We start from the raw sequence: 6,439 nt of genomic DNA on the forward strand, positions 1-6,439 counted from the left end.
CAATATTATTTGTTTAATATGTGTCATACACTTAACGAGGAAAAAAGTAAATATATTAATTAAAACATAAGGTATCTACCATATAAAGTTGTAGTAGTTGTAGATTTTCACCTTTAAAACATCACTATCTAAGACAAAAAAAAATAATGAGTGATGAAAAAAAGATAATATTAAAACTAATTGTCTCAAACACTTGCTTCCTATGCACTTGAAGATTACAATGTTAATAATATCTGCATATGATAAATGTTAATAAATAGTATTTCTTTATGGGTTGCATTCTTTATGTTAGTTTGTTTTCACAATAAACTAAACTTTTAGCTCTATTTAATTTGGTTTTGGATGGTCTTTTATCAAGCTGAATATTACATCTATTTAATTCATTTTATTTTTTGTTGATAAAAAAATTACTAAACTTTTAGCATTAAATTAAATTACGAGTAATACTTTATTAACCTCGTATTATATATATTTTCATCAGAATAATTGTGAACCATTTAATTGAGAAAGCTTTATTTAATTAAAAGAAATATAGTTGACATATTAATATTATTACAATAAAGAGGGGCAAAATATTATACTATTATTCAATTTAAAAGAAAAGATTTCATGTGAATTAAATAACAGATATATTAAAATGTATTAATTTTTTTTTAAAGTCATAAATTAAAGAGGAAAAAAACGAAATTTTTGTTGAGAGTGGGATTTGAACCCACGCCCTTTCGGACCAGAACCTTAATCTGGCGCCTTAAACCAACTCGGCCATCTCAACTTTGATAAAATCGTTATAATATTCAATTTATAATACAACATATTAACAAATAAATTATTAATTTTTTTACATAAGGGTTGAAAACTTTGATATTTTTATTACATTAAATTGGAGTCATAATTAATTTGAATGTTTAGAGTGTTTAAAGTGATTATTTTAGTTTTGATATGTCTTTAGTATAGAGGGTTTCTTTTCCGAATTTTGAGTCTTCGGTTAAGTTTTTATTTAGAATATCAAATCAATTAACATGTTCTTTTTTAGAAGCCCAACAAGTTTATGACAATATTTTAACAAATTAAAAAAACAATTCAATTTATTTAGAATAAAACAATTCAATTCAATTCAATTTATAAAAAAAATTTAAAATTTTAAAAATTTTAAAAAATCACGTGCTGACACGTGGCACATAATTAACACTGTTATTGTACAACTAACGGAAAGGAACTTATTACAACGAATTTTCAAAAATAGAAACTCAATTGAGTGAAATGAAAATGGAGGGACACCTACTTGAGATTTTGCTACAAAAATGGAGACCTCTAGAATGATTTAACATTTTCTAATTTTAGTGAAATGAAAATGGAGGGACACCTACTTTTCTTTCGATGCTAATATATAACATTCTTGTAATGGAGATGGAGTAGACGAAGTTCCATAAGAAAAAGCAATAATTCTTTTTATATCATTGATATATAATTAATATTCGTGTTACATACTTTTGCAATTCTATATTATCACAATCATTGATTTGAAGTCTAGGTATTCTTTTATAGTAGATACTTTCGAAAATAATACTATAACATAAACAATAATAGTTATATAAAGTTATCAAAGTTATAGCTAATAATTTCGTTCAGAGTTTTAGTATCTGGTGGAGGCGTTACTTTGTCAGAATCACTTCCAGTACTTCTTACAAAAAATTAACAAAGTAAAGAGTATATTAAAATAAAAAATGTATTACTAATAAAAATCAAAAGAGTAATTTATTTGAATTTAAAATTATTAATTATTAAAATAGCAATTAAAATTAATTAAACTAAAATATAATTTATTAGTAGTTATATAAAAGAGTTAGTAATTTGTTTTATATAATAATATAGTTGTACGAAGTTATTAAGTTATAAACAAGAACATACGTTTCAATTATTATATCGGAATTTTGAAATTCGTTCTGAGTTTCGGTATCTGGTGGAGGCGGTACTCTATCAGAATTACTTGCAGTTAGGGATGGCAAAAATATCTGCATTTGCGGATATTCGCGGATAAAATCTGCGGTGGATAATTATTACCTGTGGGTATTTATTATCCACATGTAGCGGTTATTTTAATACCCGCTTATAAATGAATCGGGTACGGATATCATATTATCCGTATCCGTGGGTATCCGTTACCCACAAAAAATTAAAATTTAATTTATATTTTATTAAGTTAAATTTAATTAAAATTAAAATTAATAGTATATTTTATTATGTCAAATTTAATTATAATTATAATTATAATTTAATTTAATTTAATTTATATTTTTATAATTTTATATTAAAAAATTTATAAAATATATATTTTTTAAAATATTTGCGGGTATCGAGTATCCACGGGTACCCGCGAATATTTTTAAAATATTCACGAGTATTTTTTAAGCGGATACCCAGCGGGTAAATAGGCGGGTAGCGGGCAGATTTTTTTTGCGGGTCGGATTGCGGGTAGGCACTATCCGTGTCCGACCCGACCCGTTGTCATTCCTACTTGCGATCCTTCATAAAAAAAATTATCATAACATATTATTAATCTATAACAATATAATATACGAAGACATTTTCTTTTTGTCACATTTCAAAATTCTAATTTTATCTTTTAAAACATAATTATTTATTAAATCTTTAAAAATTGATAGTTATTTTTACAAACTTTTTATAAAATCGTCTATCTCTGTTTCTTTTTTTTTATCAACAGTTAATCTTGTAAATTAATTTATGTAGTTTCCATTTTGTAATCAATATAAGAAACTACTCTATTATAGAAGAGGAACGTTCAGGAATTATGATTCTCACAATTATATTATTAAAAGAGTTTAAGAACTTACCTGGATCCATTGCAAAGTTTCCTTAATCAATGTTTTCACTTCTCTTACTTCTCTTTAATGGCTTCTTGATGATATAAAATTGTCAAGTAGAAAGTATTCTCCAGTCAAAGTCACTTTCCTTTACATTCTCTTTGAAACGTAAAAAACTCTGTCACTTCTTAGAAAAAACTGTCATACTTTTGTTCTAGTATTTTAAAACATTAATAAAATACTATAATACCCCTATGAAGTGAGAAGTGAGGGAATTAATCCCCATAACTTTAATAACTTATATTCTAATAATCATCACATTAGAATCTTTACATTAAAGTTATTTTTTAAATTACATGAACCACATATTAAATTAATATATTATTTAACATTCTCCCACTTGGTTCATGTGATGACTTGAAGATCCAATACTAAACTTTAAGTACGCACCATTCATTGGAATTATCAAGTCAACTTTCTTTAATATTGAATTGGATGATGGACCCTGGCGGTTGCAAGCTATTCAACAACATGGTTCCTTCCATGTATCACAAATCATCTAACTCAATTTCACTTTAATTATACCATAATATGTATCTTTATTTTCTTTTCAAAGATACATCCTGTCATTTCACATAAACAAAACAATAATGTATACTTTTAATTGTGAATGACAAATAAATGAACAGAAACATAACTATAATTGAATTCACAAGTGTCAAACAAAGAGAGCATTATTGCAATAATGTATATATACCATATTACATTCATAACAAGGACTTGTCCATAACACCCATCCTTTCAACATGACCAATAAATGTTTTGGGTGGTAAGCCTTTAGTTAATGGATCCGCTATCATTAAATTTGTACTAATATGCTCAATTAACACTCTGTGTTTTTGCACTTCTTCTTTGACTGATAAGTACTTCAAATCCATATGTTTTGCACCTTTCGAGTATTTATCATTCTTAGAGAAGAAAACAGTTGCGGAATTCACTAGTGCAGATTTGACATTTTACTTCGCCTTATAGGCCTCGGTTATAGCAGAATCGAAGCCTATAAGGAGGCGGTGGCATTTTTGTAATTTCGTCCAACTATATTGCCTCGGGTGTGTGCAAAATCGGTGCAGTAAGAGGTTTTAGACCTCGGTTGCAAAAGAACCGAAGCCTATAAGGCAGCCCAGTAACCAAAATTTCAAACATGCCATCAGCGTCAACACTTTTGGCTTCGGGTGTTTTTGAACCGAGGCAATATGAAGAGGTTTTTGGCCTCGGTTAAAAAAGAACCGAGGCCTATAAGTCAGCCAGTAACCCTAATTTCAAAAATGTCACCAGCGCCGTCACATTTGGCTTCGGGTCTTTATTAACCGAGGCCATAAAGGGACTTTAGGCCTCGGTTATTAATTGAACCGAGGCCATATGCCCTATTTAGGTTCCCAAATTCGCGACTTCGCACTGTTCATCTTCGTCCCTGAGCGAACACTTTGCGCACGGTGGAGGCATTCTCGTCTTTGTTTTCTCGTGTGGTGGTGTTTGGTTCGTCATTGGCGAAGGAGGCGTGCTCGCGGCTCACGGCAAAGGCGTGATTTGGTGGTCAGTCTCTTCCTTTGTTTGTGGTGGTGATGGCGACACAATGGTAGGGTTGCCCGCAACAGTGGCTTGAAGTTCTGCTTCGAACAACGGTGGAGGTGCTGGATCTCTATATCTCTTGGCTCTACTGGTTCATGGTGGTTTGTCGTTGTCGCATTCAGACCGTGTAGTGGTACCATGGGTCTGAGCGTAACGGTGGGTTGCTCGTTCAGTGCTGGTGAAGGTCTGGTCGCGACAGCGTTTGTTGACGATCTCGATGGCGAGGATGAGCGTAGCAGTGCTAATGGTGGTACGAGCAAAGTACCCCTATGGCTTCGGGTCCTCAGAGAACCGAGACAAAAAAGTACCCCATATGGCTTCGGTTGACACCCGAGGCCAAAAACCACCCTTTTTTGCCTCACCCCAATATGCCTCGGTTCTAGAACCGGGGCAGAATATCAAAAACAACCGGGGCCAAAAGCCCCTACTGCACTAGTGATTGTCACAATAAATCCTTAATGGTCTAGCAATACTGTCAACAATACCAAGCCTTAAGACAAAATTCCGCAACCACAAAGCATGAACAGTAGCCTCAAAGCATGCTACAAATTCAGCCTCCATGGTGGAAGTAGCAATAACTAATTGTTTTGCACTTTTCCAAGAAATTGCTCCTCCAACCAATAGATAAACATATCCAAATGTGGATTTTCTTGAATCCACACATCCTACATAGTCTGAATCCGAGTAACCAATCACTTCAAGATGATCTAACTTCCTGTAGGTGAGCATATAGTTCTTGGTGCCTTGTAAGTACCTAAGAACTTTCTTTGCAGCTTTCCAATGGTCCATACCAGGATTACTTTGATATCGCCCAACATACCAACAGCAAAACTGATATCCGGCTGAGTACAAGTTTGAGCATACATCAAACTCCCAACCACTGATGCATAAGGAATTAACTCCATGGCCTTTCAGTCCAAATCATTCTTAGGACATTGCATTTGACTAAACTTATCCCCTTTCTGAATTGGAACTATTTCAGCAGAGTATTTATCCATTCTGAATCTCTCTAATACCTTGTTAATATATGACTTTTGAGACAATCCCAAAATGTCTTGTATGGTGTTCTCTCCAGGTTTGATATTTCTATCCATATCTTTATAATTGTTTGCTTGATTTTCTTCCTTAATTAATTGTAACGTTGTTGATATAATGTAGTGTAATAGACAAACTGACTCATATGAGTGCGGTTACTATATAATGCAATGGATGACAACCATTGTGCGTGTTCGTATTACAACAAATTGTGAAACGGTAATATATATTTGAATTAAAACGAATACTTTGCAATATTTCCTTTTTATATACTAACATAACTTAATCTATTATTTTGTAGACATTCAAGAGTCCTGCCACAATTCCTGCAAAGTCCATAAAGTTTGGTAGGATAGCATGTGCCAAATATATAATTGAAATGTACAATAGTATTGATTAGGACATGTATCAGGATTGTAAATGATTTGTAATTGTCTTTTAAATGAATTTGAATTGTGGATGTGTTATAAAATATTTTGTTCTGGTCTGTGCTGGATGCTGAACAAAATTTGCAGGTTTAAATGTGGGAATAACACCAAAACAGAAACTGCATTAAAAAAAACAACATATTAGGCCTTGGTTCTTACCAGAACCGAGGCAAAAAGCCAACGTATGGCCTCGGGTCAAACGAAAACCGAGGCCAAAAGGTGAGCGAATTTTTTAAAAAATTAAAAATAAGTTGCACATATGGCTTCGGTTAGGCTTGAACTGAAATAGAAAGCTAGTGCTCTATGGCCTTGGGTGCCCTCGAACCGAGGCAGAAGAGCGCTCTATGGCTTCAATTCACAACCGAGGCCAAAAGCGATCCTCCTTTAGCCTCGCCCCAATATGCTTCGGTCAGGGAACCGATGCAAAATATGAAAAATAACCGATGCCAAAGCCCTTTCTTGCACTGGTGCGGGTTAGTTAATAAGTAAATAAAATAATAATAATATAATATAACTATAGAATAT

The 6,439-nt window shown here is 32.3% G+C and overlaps 1 non-coding gene across 1 annotated transcript; it reads right to left on the bottom strand.

The window, feature by feature from the left end:
• Positions 1 to 691: 691 nt before the first annotated feature.
• TRNAL-AAG lies at positions 692 to 772 on the bottom strand. The gene has a single exon. It is a non-coding gene; the product is annotated as a tRNA-Leu (tRNA).
• Between the last annotated feature and the right edge of the window lie 5,667 nt (positions 773 to 6,439).

The sequence above is a fragment of the Vigna unguiculata genome, chromosome 11, assembly GCF_004118075.2.
Source record: "Vigna unguiculata cultivar IT97K-499-35 chromosome 11, ASM411807v1, whole genome shotgun sequence".
In the NCBI taxonomy this organism is placed as follows: domain Eukaryota; kingdom Viridiplantae; phylum Streptophyta; class Magnoliopsida; order Fabales; family Fabaceae; genus Vigna; species Vigna unguiculata.